The following is an 18,803-nucleotide window of genomic DNA, read 5'->3' as shown; positions in this document are numbered from 1 at the left end:
TCTCCAACTTTCATAAAGTAAATACATAGTTAATATGAGTTAAAAAGGCCAGGGACACTTCCTTGTGAAGAATCTGTACAGCAGATCATGCTAGAGCTGTGAAAATGTCAGTTTTTGATGGAACTTTAGAGGCAGAGATTTATCATGTATTTTATCATGTGAATGTGCTGCTATTGCTAATGTCTTTCCAAACAAAATAAGGCACAATAGGACTTCTGTAACATTTCTGTGCTACCTTAATCTAGATGAGATGATTCTGTGCTGACTTCATTTTGGTCACTTTGTGCTTTACCTAGCAGTAAAACTAGGGTTATATTTTCCCACTGTTTGGAAACCCAGCTTATTAAACTGATTTTGCAGCCAAAAAAGCCAGAAAGATTGCTTTTAATTAAAAACAAATCTTTGTTTCAATACCGCTTCATATAAAATTTCCAATAACATTTTGACAAATTAAAAAAAAATATTATTTGCATCATTCTGTCAAATCAGAATTTTTTCTATAGTGCTACTTCTTTAGTGCTAGACCATCAGCATTACAGTGTGCTTAGTTAAGTAAAACTGGTTTTAATAACGTGAATGTGGCAAGTTTTCCAATACTGTATGCTTATATTTGTGTTGCTAAGAGCAGAACAGGCACAGGGGCACCAGTTTAATAATCTCACCTAGGGCACCATAAATCCTAAGTACGGCCCTGCTGGTGAGTGCGGATCTCCCTCAGCCTCCCCCGCAATGCTGGTCAGTTTTATTGTCACTGTGATAGTTGGTGCTTTCCTTCAGGGCCGGCCCTAGAGGGGTCTGTGACAAATCCCCCCTTTCCTCCCCAGGCCCTGCTCCCCACCCCACCCCACCCCACCCCTTCCCCCAAGCCCCCACCTCTGTCCCATCTCTTCCCAGCTTGCACCTTCCTGCCCCATTCCTCTCCCTTCCCCACCTCCTCCAGTCCCTGCTCCTCCCCCTCCCTGCCCAGCGCCTCCTGCACCCCACTGAACAGCTGATCACTGGCAAGTGGAAGTCACTGAAGGGGAAGAGGAGGAGCTTGTCAGCAAGGCCTGTAGTGGGGGGAGGGGGAGCTGGCTGCCAGTGGGCGCTGAGCACCTATTTTTCCTCTGTTGGTTCTGCAGCCCCGTAGCTCCCATGGAGTCGCTGAATTGGCTCCTGTCACACTCTAGAGAGAGGAGCAGAACCAGGGCTATGGCTGATCTATAGGGCACTAGGTGAGTGGCCGAGGCTTCAGATGCTGAGAGTTTGCCCGACCCCTCAGGGACACAGTGTGAGGTGGTGTCCCAGGGATCTCTATGAAAGGAGCAGAACAGGATTTACTTGGGGTGGGGAGAGAATTGAGAGTGTCTCAGGGGGTTGTACAGAGGTATTGCCCCAGTGAGACACCTGCTAAAACACAGACTTCGCTGTGAGCAGGATTTGAACCCGCCTACTGGATTTTGATTCCAACACCTTAACCACTCGGCCATCACATCTGTTAGCACAAAACTGCCCCAATGCCAGAGAAACTGGTAAAGAATCCCAATGCCCAGGCGTGAAGTCATCTGAACTACAAAATTCCCACCGCAAACCTGGCTCCCAAAGCACAGGGGGGATTTGGGTTTGTTCTCTTTGCTTAGCCATGTGCAGTCGCACAGAGAGCACATTTAAAAGTCTCCCCTCCCACAGAGGGGGAAGGGGAAATGATTCTCAACTTGAAGCCTGATGTAGGGTGACCAGACGTCCTGATTTTATCAGGACTGTCCCGATATTTGCCTGTTTGTCCCGCGTCCCGACCGATGTTTGGTCAGGACACTGGACAAACAAAAATTTTGCCCTCTGCTCCAGCACACAGGCAGAGCCCGAAGGAAACTCGCCCCTGACTCCGCCCCTCCTTCCCCCATTGGATCCCTCCCCAAATCCCCACCCTGGCCCTGCCCCCAGCCCCACCCCCTCACTGCCCCATTGGATCCCTCCCCAAATCCTCGCCCTGGCCCTGCCTCTTCCCCAAGCACGCGGCATCCTCCTCCCTCCCAGGTTTGCACACGGGCCATGGCCATGGCTGGGAGCGCAGCACGGAGGCTGCTCCAGCCCTGGAGCCTGCGGGGCAGCGCAGTGGGGCTGGGGGCAGTGCGGAGCGGACAGGACCCATGTGGGTGCGGGGCGGAGACACATGTGGGGCAGACACGCTCCTGCCAGGAGGGCCTGGGCCCGGCTGCCTGGTTCGCCCCTTGCCCAGGAGCTGCAGGAGAGACCTGGAGTATGGCTCGGCTGCAGAGCTCAGAGCCCAGGCTGGGCCCAGGAGCGAGGGGATGGGGGAGCTGGGGGTGTATCGGGGGTCGGAGCCGAGAGTTGGGTGGAGATGGGGCTGTGCCACTGCCACCTGGCGGTGGGGGGGGGAGCCTCCGGCTTTTTTTTTTGCTCCGCCACCCGCGTCCCAATATTTCATCTTTGACATCTGGTCACCCCAGCCTGATGTGAATGAGGATGTCTGGACCAAGGGGGCAGGGACTGGCCTTTGCTAGAGAAACCACTGTCAAGTTTTAGCCAATTAGGACAAGTCAGCAAATAAGAACAACCTCAGGTCTCAGTAACTGCTGCAGGTAGCAAAGTCCTTCAGGGAGCAGTTTCTGGCACTACACCTGCGCAGCTCTGCTCCCCAGCTCTTCTCCGGCTCCTGCTCTCTCCTTAGCTCTGCCCCACTCTGGCCCAGGCAGTTCCAGCTCCCACGGAGGATGGGACCCCCCTGGCCTGGTGACTGCCTGGCCTGTCAGTGCGGCTAACTTGGAGCTTAGGCCTCTCCCCATTGCCCAGGGGACTGTCAGTCTCAGGGGCCTGATTTCCCATTGGCCCTTCCCCCTTCTATTGGGACTGGGAACTAGCCAACCAAAAACCCCACTAAGGTTTAGTAAGGGGCCAACAGTCCCTTACATGAGCCAGTCCCGTGAGGGTCACCAATGTGCAGAAAAAGCAGCAGGAGCTGGTCCCATGGTGTAACGGGCAGCACTCAGGACTCTGAATCCTGCAATCTGAGTTCAAATCTCAGTGGGACCTTGTGTTGGCTTGTGGTGAAGCCCTGGAGCTTGCAGTGCTCAACTTTCCTGTCTCCAGTTGTAGGAGAACAAGTCTTTCCCTTCTGGCTGTGGTGGGTCAGGGCTCTAGAGCTGGGTACTGGTGTCTTAGGGTTGGGATTCTCATGGCTTTACCTGGTGCCCATAAGTCTGGTACATGCCACTGTGCTTGAAGGAAGCAGGGCTGGGCAGGTGGGAGCCCAGCACCTCTCCTCCTCTAGGCACCTAAAGCAGAGGCAGCTGGTGCTGACAGCTCCAAGGGAAGGCTTAAAAGCAACTGAGGGCAGGGCAAGAGGAGGGGAGGACCATGCCTATGTGTGGCCAGCAGACAGCCACAGAGACTCCCTACCATGCCAAACCCCTGCAGGGCAGCTGCTGATGCTCTGTGGCCAACATCAGAAGAAGGTAGGAAAGCAGGGCTGGGCCTCTGAAGGTGCTCACTTTGGCAGTGGAGCCGCCCATTTTCTTTGGCAAGTCAGGAAGGGCAAAGGCAAGACTGGAAGCACCTGGGGCTCATGTCCCAGCCTTTGTGACGCCCACCCCCCCCCCAACTCCTTCCCGGAGCTCTAGCTGAAGCCAGAACATTGGCCTGAGCGGCCAAGAAGAGGTTCCAGCCCTGAAGGGAGCAGGACTTGCAGCACAAAGTGAGCACAACCATGAGGGGACTCAAATCCTGAATAATCTGATCCACAGGGAGATGCCTTATCCTTTAGGCCACATGATGAAGGGGTCTAAGCTCTTCTTTGGAAAAGCCAGACACTGTGTTTCTCAGGTCATCTGCTGAGGGGGCCGAGACACTCTGGGCACAAGAAGTCGAGTTCCCAGCGAGACGTGAGACTTAATTGTATGGGGCCAGGTGCAGGGCTTTGGCAGGGAGGCTCAGGCATGGGGGATTGATGTGCAGCGGATGGACCGGCTGTCTAGGTTGGGAGATTTAGTCTCCCTGAGGAGGAGGAGGAATCCTGCTGACAGGCAGTGGCTGTGCAGAAAAAGAGGAGGGGTTCCGGGGACTTTTTTTGCCCCCACTTTGCCTGCCTGCTCACTCTTGTGGTGAATGGTGAAGATGTTTCTTAACAAGCCCAGGTAGCTCAGTTGGTAGAGCATCAGGCTCTTAATCTGAGGGTCCAGGGTTCAAGCCCCTGTCTGGGTGCTCAGCTTTTAAGTTGCCTTGTGTGCCAGGGCCCAAATTCTGTTCACAGCCACACAGGGATTCCCAGAAGCTGTGGCCATTTCCTGGAAAGGTTCCTTTCCTTAGCAATCAGGAGACAGGCCACATCCACAGGTGCAGAAAGCGCAGTCTCTGGCTGCCAGGAAGTGCTGTGGGGCCAGGTGCTGAGAAAGCTCAGAGGGGGAGCAGCAGAGATGGGGGGAAGGGAGAGAGAGAAGCAATGAGGACAGAGCACAAGTGTAAAGGGGGCATCTGGTCTGGCTATTGTGGCAAACTTCCCTGGTTTATACAGGACCCTGGTGGAATTGGCCAGGGGAAGGATCTGAGTCCCCACCCCCTTACCCAGAGGCTGCCTGACCTCAAGGACTGTTAGGATACAGAGATTCAGGCCTGTCTGCAAAGGCCTGTACTTTAAGAATTTAGGTGTATTTTTATCACTTAGCTAGTTATAAAGGTATAAAAGAAAGAATAAAAAAATCACTGTCTGTCTGTGTAATGGCCTTCTCTTACTGTGACAGTCTGAGGCCTGGTTCTTCGGCTAAGCAGCAAAGGCAGCCATAAGGTGGGAAGTGTATGGTCACAACCTCACATTCCCAACTAGTCACATTGAAATAAGGTGCGATTGGGCTGTTAGGAATACAATCCTGCCCTGGTATTCCATCACCTCCAGAGAAAGGGAAACTTAGTTTGGTAGCATCCTGTCTGGCAAGAACTCACTTATCAATAGACACAGCTGGAAAACCCTTATGTCTGTATAGATGTAGTTGTGAAATCCTCCCTTCTGTATTGTTTTGTATGTTTATTTGCATGGTCTCTGTCTGGTTCTGTGATTGTTTCTGTCTGCTGTATAATTAATTTTGTTGGGTGTAAACCAATGAAGGTGGTGGAATATAATTGGTTAGATAATCACGTTACAGTATATTAGGATTGGTTAGTTACATTTCAGTAAAATGATTGGTTAAGGAACAGCTAAGCAGAACTCAGGTTTTACTATATAGTCTGCAGTCAATCAGGAAGGCAGGGGGGAGGTGGGAAATGGGAACAGGGACTGGGGATGGGGGAATTGGGATCATGTTTTGCTACAGGGGGAAATGGGAACTGGGATGGGAACAGAAACAGGGACACAGACAAGGCTCTTTGATGTCAGAGCTGAGAAGGGAACACTAAGGAAGGAGACTGGAATCATGCTTGCTGGACGTTCACCCCAATAAACATCGAATTGTTTGCGCCTTTGGACTTCAGGTATTGCTGCTCTCTGTTCATGCGAGAAGGACCAGGGAAGTGAGAGGGTGAAGGAATAAGCCCCCTAACAGTTATTTGTTGCTCTAGGCTCCATTCACATCCCACGTCTGACACCATCACTGTCTTCTATCTGACGACATAGCCTACTTTCAACCTCTCCTGTAACATTACACCACCAACTATTTAGCATTTGTATGAGAGAAGTTGGAGGGAATTCAAACATCTTCAAATGGCAAAACTTTTCCCCCGGCCTGGTCAGTGAATCCTATGGTGAGAAACTTTCTGTGCATTTCAGTCTCTTGTATTGTTGGATGGGTCCTGAGGTGCTGGAAGGGAAATGTCCATGGAAAACTTGGACATCACTGTTGTCCAAAAAAAAGCAGGTGTTAGACACAATCGCTTCTCGTATTCCCGTGGAATCCGAGTCTAGCTGAAGAATTTCTGTCTATCCTAGAGAGAATCATTCCATTGTAAATACAAATGAAATGAGATCTTCAGGTCGAGTCAGCGCCTTTTAAAAATATTTACTGAGAAAAAAGCCATTCTTTGTCTTGTTGATAAGGACAAGAAGCCCTCTTTTCCTTTCCATTTCAAATGCAAAATGAATGGAGATTTTCATTGAAAAACTTCTGGGTTTTAGGGGTAATTGAACCCGGGCCATGGCTGTTAAAACACCAGAACCTACTGCTTAAAGCACCAGGGAGGGTTGTTTTTTTCTGACAGCCAGTGTTGTTTTTCTCAGCCTCCTACTTCACCAATGTCAGACTCTGAGTGCAGTTAAGCTCTGGAATAGGCTCCCAAAGGCGTCTGTGGTGTCTCTGTCCTCAGAGGTTTTTAAGAACAGGTTGAACAAACCTCTGTCGAGGATACTCTGCATATACTTGGTCCCATAGACAACCTGCTCTGGCTCTATCTGCTACCTTCATCGTGTTTGGATGTAAAGGTGGGAAATGATGGGGAAATTGGCCCCTCTTTCAAGTTTAAATGTTGTAACTTCTACATCTAGACCGGGGTGGCCAACCAGAGCCAACGTAACTGCCAAACGTGCACCTTTGTATGCAACTGCTGAGTCAGTTGTGAACCTTGCTATCATTATCATTATCCCTTTGAAAGAATGATGGTGATGGACACTTGGCTGTATATCCCAGAGTGCCCTGGACGTCTGCAGGCTGTATTAGCCAATCCAACCATTCGGCACTTGCAGATGGGCACCTCTGTATTGTGCCTGAGTCTTGTACAGCTATGAATGGCTGGTAGATGCCGATACTTTCCCGTCTTTTTAACCAGCACTAATACCCAGCCAGGCCAGGGCTGGGAAGAGAGAGAGAGCAGCAGGTTTCCCCTATTGTGGCCATCTCGCTTTTTCTTGACTAGCTTCACATCTGCACCAACTTGTGCTTTCCACACATGAGCCTGGCTAGCTCAGTTGGTAGAGCATCAGACTTTTAATCTGAGTGTCCAGGGTTCAAGTCCCTGTTCAGGTGAAAAACTCCTCACTGTGATTATAAAAATCTGTCTTTCTGGAGTCTTGTTCGGTGTTGCTCTTTCTCTCCAGGATTTTGCCTTTCCTAAGAAGGGCCTTTCGGGGGGGGGGGGCTGGTAGGCGCACATCCTTGACCTACCCTCTGTCCTTGCAGGCTGGAGGAATAAAGTCCTCTGGGCATAGAGCATGTTCCTCCCCTGCACACACACACACACAGAATATTCATAAGGAATTAGAATTAGAATCCACCACTTTCCTTGGGAGCTTGTTCCTGTCGTGAATTATCCTCGCTGCTGAATATTTGTGCCTTAGTTGTAATATGAATTTGTCTCTTTTCACCTTCCAGCCAGTGGGTCTTGTTATGCCTTTCTCTGCTCGATTAAAGAGCCCTTTCATACCCAATCTTTTCTCTCCATTAAGGCCCTTCAACACTTCAGTGAAATCACCTTTCAATCTTATTTTGATAATCTAAACAGGTTGAGCTCGTTCAATAGCAAAGAGCAACCAAATGTTCTGAGGGCTGGAGAAAAATGTCTTCTAGGGAAAGTGGTGGATTCTCCATCTCCTGATGTCATTTAATGAAGACTAGATGCCTTTCTGGAATGTGTTTGTCCCAAAAGTAGCTATTGTGTCATACAGGAGGCCTGTGATATGCAGGGGGTCAGATTAGATGCTCTAATGGTCTCTTCTGGCCATAAAGTCAACTAATTTCTGAAAAACTGAGTGTAGCATTGGGAGAAGCATCTGATATTTTCCTGTGTAGCCGGCTTGCTTCCTAGAACGAACGCTCCTTGAGTGGGGTGATCCACAGGGAGTAGCTCAAACCTCCAAAGTGCCTGGCCAGGGGCAGGACATTAGCACAGCAAGGGAGGGGTGTGGCAGTGACATCACAAAGGCCTTTTGCAGGACCTCAGACTATTGGTCAAAGGTGGTGGGGAGGTGGTGATCTCACAGAGAGATGCTGACATCAGCCAGGCAGGACAGGGGCGAGGGGCCAGGGAAACCTCAGAGACCCCTGTGGCTTTGCTTCAGCAAGTCTCCTTCTCCAGGTCTCTCTTTGAGGACTGAGAGAGTATTCGGGTTCAGGCACGTGAGTGCCAGGAGGAACTTCTTTTGAGTTTTCTCCTTCCCTTTTCGTGATTTTACTAGAAAACAGCCGTCCCTGTTTAGAAGGTAAGGGCCTTCTCGAGGGAAGGGGTGTCATGGGCGTGTCACAGTTCGGATGACCCCCTGCAATGTAAGGAAGTTCCCACCACCCTGCTCTGTGTTCCCAGTGTGGGAGAGAGCAGCATCCACGGCAGTGATTTGCTCCTGGCTGCCGGAGCAGAGCAGCAGGCTCAGCTGTCAGAACTTCCCAGAGCGATGAAAGGGGAGGGGCCCATGGCTCTGTAGCAGGAATGCAGGGCAGGCAAGTTCACGGCGGGCATTGTGGGATACTGGGGAAGGCCAGTTATGGTGATATAATGAACAGCAGCGTTTACTCTGTCACTTTAAGTTTGCTGCAAAAAGCTCTAGCCCTCTCATTGAAGTCGTTTTATTTTGTCAGCAAAACAGGGCACTTTTGTCGCCAGACATGGCATTGCAGTGTGTGCACCAGCCACAAGCTACCGACCGAGAGAGCGTTGTGTGTTTTTCACACACCTGAGCAATATAATTCTGCTGAAACAACTTGTTAGTGCAGACCTGGCCAAAGATTCACACACACACAGCTTGCAAGGAAAACGTCACCTGCTCCTCTGCTTTGCAGAATCCAAACACAAGTAAAGCTTGTCAGGCCCTGATGGTGATGGCAGGGAGTCAGGTGTGGGCAGACAGTGTATTTTAGGCACCATAGCTTAGCTAGCTAAAGCTTCTGTTTTGTAAACAGGAGATCCTAGGTTCAACTCCCAGTGGTGCCTTGTTGACTGGTTGTTGGGGCACCAGGTATTGGCTACTGTCAGAAGACAAGGTTCAGAGCTAGCTGGGCCTTTGGTCTGGCCCAGTGTGGTTTTTCTTATGGTTTAAATAACACTCACAGGCACTGATAACAGAGTTACTGAACGTTTGGGAGTTAGGAGCGGGTAGGTCAGTGGTCCAGTCCCCTCACAGATGACCCCTCCCTCTAGGACATGGGCAGGTCTGAGCTCTCACCCAAATGCTCATTGTGGCTGCCAGAATCTGTGAGCAGCTTGTTTAGTTTACGCCAAAGGTTGAATCCTGCTTTGTGCACTGTGTGTGAGAATGAAAATCCTAAACCTCCCTTTGAAATAATGAATGCAGCAGGACGTGTTATTGTCCCTGCCCCAAAGCAGACAGACCAATGGAGAAATGTCGTTGAGTCCAAGGTAACACTTCCCTGCCATTTTACCTTTTTTGCTGGCTAAACTCCTTCTTATCTGCCTGGTCCAGGCTGTCCTCTGCCTCAGCTGCTGCTCCCGGCCTGCTGTAGAGTCAAACACGCAGGGCCCCCAGGGGAACAGAGGCTGGGACAGGGCAGTAGCCTGGGCTGGGCTGGGAAGATGCTGGGAGTTCTCGTTCCCTGAGAACTGGCCTGGCTCCCTTCTCAACAGCAAACAAATCAATTCCACGTCCTCTCCCCAGAAAAACCAGCCTGGATCCAAGGGCAGCAGGGGACGATTCCCTGCAGTTCCCACCGAGGCAGGAGAGAACCCAGGGTGTTTCTAGCAGAGCTTATGGAACTGATATGGGGAAACCAGCCTTTAATAACAGGCAGTTCCAGTTTAAGCTAAGTGTTTTTAACAATTTCTACAACATTAAATAACCCTTTAATCATAGTGTCACCATCCATAAAATTGCCTCCTAAGTGCCCAACTAAACATGTCTTCAAATCCAAGGGAGTGGAGATCAGTCAATGTTCAGTGTCATCCCACATAAAAGAACCATGTTGTGGTACATACTGGCCCCATCATGTGGCCATCGCCTTTCCCTCCTCCTCCAGAGTCAGAATGTGATCAGCTCCCACTGAGGGGGTGCAACACCCCTCCCTTGGTCTCTGTGCCAGAGCTCCTATCAGCTCAGTGTCCTTCCCACAAGAGTTGGCTGCTGAGAGGGTTGCAATGGGGTAAATGAAGGCAGAGGAGGATTGTTCCTGATGGGTTTTCTTTGTGTTGCTCTGTGATCCTGCTGGAGGAAGCATGATTTGTGTTTGTTTCAGTGGCTTGGGTTGGTCTCAGGTTGTGACCATGAGTACAGGGATTCCTGCACTTTCTGCTCCTAGCCCCTCAGGGAATGGACAATGGAGCAGCTTCAGAAATTGGATAGAAAGTAGCCTAAGAAAGTGTCACATAAGTGAGAAGAAAAACAGTATTATTGCCTCCCTGGTGGTCTAGTGGTTAGGCTGTGGCACTTTCACTACCATGCTCTGGGTTCAATTCCCAGTCAGGGAAAAGTGACTTTAAACCAAAACTGCTTCAATTATTCTTCACTTACAACATAAACAAATCCATGGTGTTTTCCTGATTCCCCCATCTTCCTAGTGTCTCCATGGCAGGGCTGGCTCCAGGCACCAGCACAGCAAGCAGGTCTGTGGGGTGGTCAATGGAAAGGGGAGGCTTCAGCAGCAATTGGTCCCTCTCAGAGTGAAGGACTTGAGGCCAAAAGCGGCAGAGGTAGATCTGCATTTGACTGCAGCTTTTTTATTTTTTTTTCCACTTGGGGTGGCAAAAACACTGGATCTGGCCCTGCTCCATGGAAGACAATTTGTTAAATCCCAGATGAGTGGAGTTCTATCAGTTCTCAGTGACCCTAAGAACCAGCAGCCTCCAGAACAGCAGGTTTGGCCCTCAGAGCAGGGAATGTGTCCCCCATGCTGCTCTTAGGCCACTGGATGCTCTGGGAATAGGACAGCTCTGAGTGCAGCCTGCAGCCCAGCTGGCGATGTAGTGCAGCAGTAGAGCACATGCTTTGCATGTATGAGGTCCTGGGTTCAATCTCTAGGTTCTTTTTTTCACCCTGCTACTTTGCTCATGCCCAGCTGGGATGTGGCCCAGCACTCTCCCTGCAGGAGTTTTAATCCTGCTCAGTGAGGGGCAAGTGCCAATTGCATGGAAGGTCGGGGGGGGGGGTTCTGCTTCTAAGTCACCTCAGTACATGTAAGATTCCCACCCGCTGTGCTGCTTGGGACAAGGGTAGATGAGAAGGGCGAATCCTCCAGCACTGGAGGGAAAGGTCCCATCTGCACAGACTGAGAGGCAAGGAAACAGAGGGGCAGTCAGTGCTCAGAGAGGAGAGAGGTTAGTGATTTACACCCACCAGGGGACACTGTCTTTTTGAGTATCACAGGGGTAGCTGTGTTAGTCTGGATCTGTAAAAAGCGACAGAGTCCTGTGGCACCTTATAGACTAACAGACGTACAGGAGCATAAGCTTTCGTGGGTGAATCCCCACTTCGTCAGATGAATGGAGTGGGAATTCTGTGCCTGGCTAGCCAACTACAAAAGCAATTTCTCCTCCCTTGGTGTTCGCACCTCAGCTGCTAGAAGAGGGCCTCATCCTCCCTGATTGAACTATCCGCCTTATCTCTAGACTGATTCTTACCTGCATATTTATACCTGCCCCTGAAAATTTCCATGACATTCATCTGACAAAGTGGGGATTCATCCAAGAAAGCTTATGCTCCAATATGTCTGTTACTCTGTAAGGTGCCACAGGACTCTTTGTCTTTTTGAGGCGAGTGCAGCTTGCTTGGGATGGTGCTGACGATGGATAGAAAAAAGGCTGGAGTCAATGACTGATGAGACCACAGAAGGGGAAGGGGAATGGCAGCCCCACAGAAGGTCCTGGGTGCTCAGATGCCCCAGTTATTGCACCCTGGCCTGTCACAGAGAGAGAAAAGACCCAGTGGGACCCAGCCCCCCTACAGTGATCCCATGGACAAGAACCTGGCTGGGAGTGGGGTGAAGGTTCCCTGTGGGCAAAGGGGAGCTGAAATCCCTCAGTGTCCTGGAATTTAAGCAATGGAAGCTTCAAACCCTGCATGTGTGTGGGCTGAGGTGCATCAGCAGAAGGTTGGGCTGGACAGGGGTGGCAGGTTAGTATAATTTTTGGTCGTTCCCAGAATGGGACCAAGTCCTGCCCCACCCCACAGCTGTGTAAGGCTCTGGGGGGGAGTTTGGGTGTGGGAGGGAGAGGGATTGGGCTCTAGGAGAGAGTTTGGGTGCAGGGTCTGATCTCAGTCAGGGGATTGTGCTGCAGCAGGGTGTGTGGGGGGCAGGGTCTTGGAGAGAGTTTGGGTGCAGGTGTGGGGTCTGGGTTGGGGGTGCAGGAGAGGGTGAGGGGTGCAACCTTTACCTCGGGCATCTCCCAAAAGCAACCCGCACCCCCTTCTGGCAGCAGCCCCTAAGTGGGAGGGCAGGGGGCGTCTCTGAGCATGGCTGCCCGCAGACTCCACCCCTGAAGCTCCCATTGCCACAGTTCTCAGAGTTGGCTCTCGGGGCGGGGGCAGCACGTGGAGACCCCACCCCCCACCCCAGGGGCTGCAGGGACGTGCCAGCCGCTCCCGGGAGTGGCGTGCCACATGGAGCGAGGGTGGGCAGGAAACCGCCTTAGCCCTCTTGTGCTGGTGGTGGTGGTGGCAGGGGTCCTCTGGCTCTTTTAACTTGACCGGGGCAGCAGGCAGGACCAGGGGGGACACTCCCAAGGGCCTAACGTTGCTTTGCACAACAATAAATCTTGGAACAGGACAGAAATGAAATGGCAGCAGAACCTAAGGAATTAAAAGCATCCGGATTCTTGTGTGTGCACTGACTCCGAACGGAAACTGTAATTTGACTCGCTTTGTGTCTGCGGCTGGTAAAATATCAAGGCAAAGCCATTCCAGTGATTGTGACCCTGGGATTGAGGAGGCTTTAGTCTTATTAAAATGTAACTAGCATGTTACACTTGTGTTTTTAAAGGTGGCTTCCCCAAGCAATCCCAAGTTGTTCTTCCCACAGCTGGCTGATGGGGGGCAGGTGGGGATCTCCCCAATCTGGGGGAATCTCTCTGGGCCCCACTGTTAGTTCTCCATCCTTTCTCCTCCTAATCACAGACACCCCTCCCCTCCCCATTATCAGTGTTTTGGAGCGACCCCTCCCTCCCTTTATGGGATACAGACTCTCTGTGACAGAGACTGACTGGGGCTCCTCTCTGCACAGCCCCAGTGGGGAAGGAAAGAGAACGGGTGGGGCAGGGCGGGGAGGCGGGGGGAGAAGACGGGCAGGAGTCAAATGGGACTAAACCAGAATCGAGGAGATTTTCTTCCTGTTAAAATGTCCTGGAGTCTCATCACTGAAAAGCTGCATCTTGAGTTAGGTTTGATGCATCAGCCTTTCAATTACCAGGCAAAGGTGTGAACCCCAGAGACTGATAACTGCCTGCTTCCCAGGTTGCTTTAAAAAGCACCTGCAGTGGTGCAATTGGTTGGTATAAAGGGGGCTACTGCTGGGGTTATGAGTTCAAGCCTTGTCTGAGGCACTGGTGTTCATTATCCATGTAGTTTCCCCAGCTTGCTTTGCCCAATGCATAGGGAAAGGAGATTGAGTTTTAACATGTGGCAGTGGGTGCACAGCTTGGAAACATCCCCCCTGTGCTGCCATTAGCTCCAGTACATTATTCACTGGCAGGGAGAATTGATTTATTTGCTCCTGTGAAAGCCGCCAGGACAGGTCTGTGGGCAGCAGAGCTCCCTGCTTTTTCCAGCACACCCCTGGCTCCTTCCCTGCCCCAGTCACTGCTGTAGGAGGATCCTATATGTACTGAGCCTAAACATTTCACTGGGCCTTCTTAGCACAGTTGGCAGCATGTCAGTCTCATAATTTGAAAGTCTCGAAGCTCAAGCCTCAGAGAAAGAAATGGTTCTGTTTCCTGCTTTGGATTTTCTAAAGGAATTCAGAGAAAAGAAAGTAGAGGAAAGTGGTTTTTAGACACCCTCCCACCCATCTAACACACAGAGGCTTTTCCAAGGCATTAACTTTTCCTTCTCTGTGCAGTTTGTATTCTCCATAGAGCAAAATAAACCAAAAACATGCAAGTCTAAGCCTAATACAGTACAAAACTCAATACAGATCAAATCTCACCCTCAGAGATCTTCCAATAAGCTTCTTTTGCAGACTAGACTTATTTCTTGTGTAAGCAGAGTCAGGATGAGATCTACCCTGACATCTGGTGGTACATTATGAGGAGTGGGCAAAGGAATTTTAGGAATGTGCATTTGCATTGGTAAACCCACTCCACTTAGCATAACACACAGCAGCATGGGATGGTTATTTTCACACTGTGGAATCCCCAATTTCTTTGTTATTGGGGCAGGAAGGAAAAAAAGTGCTGTTACCTTAATTATGTGAATGAGGAACTATGAGACTGCTTTATGACAGAAATGACTCAACCTACATTAAATAGTACTTGCTAGACAAGGGACATGGGTTCCAAAACCCAGTGAAGGGAGAGAGGCTGGGAACTGGTGTGTGTACCTGATGGGATGGGTCCCTTTTGAGGGCCTGGAACACCAATTGTACATCCTTCTTTGTCCACTGTTAAAGAGCAGAGCTAATTTTGAATCCTTTAGGAGTCCATCTGGAGGCTGCTGACCTGAATTCACGTTGGGCCAAGGTGGCACTGGCGCTCCTCTACTACAAGTTGAAACCACTAAGAGCTGAAATCACTAAAAGAGCTAAGCTTACTGAGCTGAGATCACTGTGTGGGGGACCCTGAAGATCGATCGCTAAGCAGCTGGCAGAGCAGAGCAGTCTGCAGCACGTTGGCGCAGCCCATGGAACAGTGAGCAGTGTGGAGCGGTTCGCAGGGACGGCTGATGCGGTTTACAGGTCAGCTGGAGGAGCGGCACAGCTGGTGGAGTGGAGCCAGTCGTGGTGAAGGCTGCAGCAGAACTCCACGGAGAAGTGGGGCAGTCGGCCCTGGCCCACGTAAGGTGTCCCTTAACACCCTGTGTGTGCCCCCACCATTTCCACCCAGGCTGGGGGGGGGGGGGTAAAACTCTGCAGATAAACTTTTGAACTCTGGGGTGGCACTGACCAGAGACAGAGACTCTTGGGTTGTTGGACTTTGGGGTGATTGGACGTAAGACTCTAAGGGGGAAAGGACAGTGCCAAATGTGCTTGGAGGTGGGTTTTTTTGCTTATGGTTTGTGTATAGTCCTGGTTGTGGTGTCTCTCCAACGTGATGCCGCATTGTTTCCCTCCTTTATTAAAAGGATTTTGCTACACTCGGACTCTGTGCTTGCGAGTGGGGAAGTATTGCCTCCTAGAGGCGCCCGGGGGGGGGGGTAGGTAATTGTCCCAGGTCACTGGGTGGGGGCTTGAGCCAGTTTTGCATTGTGTTATTGAAACGGAACCCCTGGATACTGAACCCAGCCCTTGTTGCTGCCAGCTCAGAGGGGCAGAAGGGTTACACTTGTCTGGGACCAACCTTTTCACCTGGTATAGCCCTTGTTCCAGCTCAGGTGGTAGCTAGGGGATGTCTCATGACTGCAGCCACCTTTGTTCTGTTCCACCCCCTTATACAGCTTTGGTACAAGGCAGGAATCTTTTGTCTCTCTCCTGGGGAAAAGCCCCAGGTTTAAGATGGATTCCTGTACCAGGTGACATGGTCACATGTCCTGTGAGACCCCCAAGCCTTCATTCTTCCTGGCCTGACTCACAGATGGTGCAGGACAGAGCCATCTCCAGTCAATTGTCCTGGTTAATGGGAGCCATCAAGAGTCCAAACCACTATTAATGGCCCTCACTTTGCATCATTACAACAGGACCTCAGAGTTATAGTTCATATTTCTAGTTTCAGATACAAGAATGATCGGTTCATACAAATAGGATGAACACACACAGTAGATTATAAGCTTTGTAATGATACTGCACAAGAGACCTTTTGCATGAAGCATGTTCCAGTTACATCATATTCACACTCATTAGCATATATTCATAAAATCCTATGGAGTGCAACGTCACAGCAGGGAAAGGGTTTTACTGCGGCACTTGGGAGCAGTTGAGTTTCATGTTCAGGCTGTGGTATGAGTTCCTCCAGGTTTCTCGTAAGCACACAGGGACCTTCGCGGGTGCTCTCGATACAGGAATGGCCCAGACATGATAAAGTGATGTAGTTTGTATTTTCCTTTTTTATTTCTGTATTTCCAATGGCATTTCTGTTTGTGATTTTGTTTTGCTTTGTATAACTGTGTTTTCTCCTGGATTTGTTATTTAACTAAAAAAAGAATAAGGCCTCAGGGCACCGGATGGAGAAGCAGGCTGGGGCTAGGACTGCTAAGAGAGCCAGAGTAGCAGGTTTTCTGTATTGTTTCCTGCTCTCATTTTCTTGATTAGTTTCTCTTCTGCATGGAATTTGCTTCTTTGAAACATGAGCCTGACTAGCTCAGTTGGTAGAGCATCAGACTTTTAATCTGAGGGTCCAGGGTTCAAGTCCCTGGTCAGGTGAAAAGTAACCTTTCCCTGTTGGATATTTCCCCCAGAACTGATGAAGGCATCTCTCCAGGATGTTATTTGAATCACTTTTTCCCCCCAGGAATTCACCTTTCACTAGGAAGGGCCATGTACTGCCTGGGACTGAAGGGGAAACTTCCTCACATGCCCACTGGCCTTTCACAGTCTGGATTAAGAAAGGCCTCTGGGAGGTGCAGCAAACTGCTGCATGACAACTTGGTGAGCAAATGCAGGGCTGCCCGCACAGGGTCATACACACCAGAGCTCAGCAGAGGTCTGGGTGTTCCCTATTGGTCCCATGGTGTAAGGGCAGCACTTGGGACTTTGAATCCTGCAATCTGAGCTGAAGTCTCGGTGGGATCTGAGGACAATTCCTGTGCCACAAACCCTGCTGGGTCTTCCAAGGCTCTATCTTGCTCTCTCCAATGCCATGAATGCCTGTCTTTCACCCGCTAGCTGTTGTGACTTGAGCACAAGAGGGGATGTTTGATCCAGAAGCCTGGCCATGCCTGGAGTCCTGTAGGTAGGGATGCAAGCTCCATTTCCTGTGAGTCCTGAAGCTGGGCTGCAGCCTGGCCTAGCAGGCAGCCCTGTTGGTTCACCTACTGGCCCAAAGTCACTTGGGCGGTGTTGGTGTTCCCCAGGGATGCTGAAGGGCCTAAGGGAGGGAGGCTCAATGCTCCCCCCATCAGTCAGGGCGGAAGGGGAGGGCTGAAAGAGTGGGCAGGTTGATGGCTGGGCCTTCTAGCGTTCGGTTGCGGTTGAGGTGGGGAACGCGAACTGGGAGAAATGGTTGCTGGCCTGTGAGGAATGGCTCAGCCGGTGGCGTAAGGGGACCTTGTCATTAACCTCAGCCATGTATTTCCCCCTGCTCCACGAGTGCTACTGAGACCGAACACGATGGCCTTCCACTTCTTGTGGGGCCATAGGACGTCCCTACCTAGTCAGGAGAACTGTGGCTTTTCTGCTGTATTAGAAGGGGGGTTGGGCCTGGTGGGCTTTGAAGCCTTGTACGGTTCTACTGTTTTGTTTTTCAATTTTCAGTGGTGGCTCAGCTGGAGAGCAGGTCAAAGCCCAAAGCCCTGCCCCCGCCCCCCTCGCTCCACCCTTCCCCCAAAGCCCTGCCCCCGCGCTGTGCCCTTCCCCTGCCAAACCCCTTTCCCCAAAGCCCTCCCCTGCCCCGCCCGCCCCAAAGCCCTGCTCCTGCCCCCTCACTCTGTCCTTTCCCCAAAGACCTGCCCCCACCCCGAGGTCCTGCCCTCACGCTGCCCCTAACCCCGAGGTCCCCTCACATCGCCTGTTCCGCCTAATCCCTGCCCCTTTCCTGAAGTCCTGCCCCGCCCCGTCCCTTCCTCCAAGGCACCACCCTCGCATTGCCCCTTTTCCCAGCACCCCACCCTCACTCTGCCCCTTCCCCGACTCCCCACTCCCACATTGCCCCCAATACACCCCTCCCTGCACCCTTTCCCCAAGGACCCACCCCACATGGCCCCTTCCCCCGAGTTCCCGCCCTTGAGCTTCCCTTTCTCCTCGAGACCCCGCCCCTGCACTGCCCCGTCCCCCCTGGAACCGCATGCCTGCACCACCCCTTCCCCTGAGACCCTGCACCGCCCCTTCCCTGGGACCCCGCCCTTCCCCTGGGACCCTGCGCCTGCACCGCCCATTCACCTGGGACCCTGCCCTCACATTGCCCCTAGACTCCGCCCCTGCACCACCTGTTCCCTCTAATCCCTGCCCCGCCCCTTCCCCCTGGGACCCTGCGCCTGCACCGCCCATTCACCTGGGACCCTGCCCTCACATTCCCGCTAGACCCCACCCCTGCAGCACCTGTTCCCTCTAATCCCTGCCCCTGCATTGCCCCTTCCCCCGAGACCCCACCCACATGCTTCCCCTTTGCCCCGAGACCCTGCCCTCACAGCGCATCTTCCCCCAAGTCCCCAGTGCCACACTGCCCATTTCCCCCTGAGTCCCCGCCCCCACACTGCCCCTATGACCCCACCCTCACATTGTCCTGAGACCCCGCCCTCCCACTGCTCCTTCTCCTGAGACCCCGCCCCTGCACCACCCACTAACAGGCCAGACCCCGGCGGGGGAGGAGGAGAAACATGCTGTGCTCTGCCACAGACTTCCCGAGTGTCCTTGGGCACATCACTCAGCCTCTCTTCTCCCGTCCAGGAAATGGGGCTGGTGGCGCTTCCCGCCCTCGCACGAGCTGGGACGAGAACTACCCTGTGAATTAGGAAGATGCTCCCAGTCCCCCTGCTCCCACCTCTAGACCCACCTCTGCTCCTAGAGCCAGGAATAGAATCCAAAGGTCCTAGCACCCAGCCCCCTCCCTGTTCTGACCACTGACCCCCACTCCCCTTTTAGGCTCACTGCCATTTCTATCCACCCACCCCACCTGTCCACCCCTTTGCTGCAGGTTTCTGGGGT

General features: G+C 51.8%; 5 non-coding genes across 5 annotated transcripts; all 5 read left to right on the top strand.

Annotated features, from left to right (window-relative positions):
* The first annotated feature begins 2,961 nt into the window (after nucleotides 1-2,961).
* Nucleotides 2,962-3,033, top strand: TRNAQ-CUG. The gene has a single exon. It is a non-coding gene; the product is annotated as a tRNA-Gln (tRNA).
* A 1,094-nt stretch (nucleotides 3,034-4,127) lies between these two features.
* Nucleotides 4,128-4,200, top strand: TRNAK-CUU. Its single transcript has one exon. It is a non-coding gene; the product is annotated as a tRNA-Lys (tRNA).
* A 2,671-nt stretch (nucleotides 4,201-6,871) lies between these two features.
* On the top strand, nucleotides 6,872-6,944 carry TRNAK-UUU. Its single transcript has one exon. It is a non-coding gene; the product is annotated as a tRNA-Lys (tRNA).
* Nucleotides 6,945-10,257: 3,313 nt separating this feature from the next.
* TRNAE-UUC lies at nucleotides 10,258-10,329 on the top strand. Its single transcript has one exon. It is a non-coding gene; the product is annotated as a tRNA-Glu (tRNA).
* A 5,962-nt stretch (nucleotides 10,330-16,291) lies between these two features.
* On the top strand, nucleotides 16,292-16,364 carry TRNAK-UUU. The gene has a single exon. It is a non-coding gene; the product is annotated as a tRNA-Lys (tRNA).
* The last annotated feature ends 2,439 nt before the right edge of the window (nucleotides 16,365-18,803 follow it).

The sequence above is a fragment of the Mauremys reevesii genome, linkage group 12, assembly GCF_016161935.1.
Source record: "Mauremys reevesii isolate NIE-2019 linkage group 12, ASM1616193v1, whole genome shotgun sequence".
Taxonomy (NCBI): Eukaryota; Metazoa; Chordata; order Testudines; family Geoemydidae; genus Mauremys; species Mauremys reevesii.
This window is presented reverse-complemented; position numbering and strand designations above follow the sequence as displayed.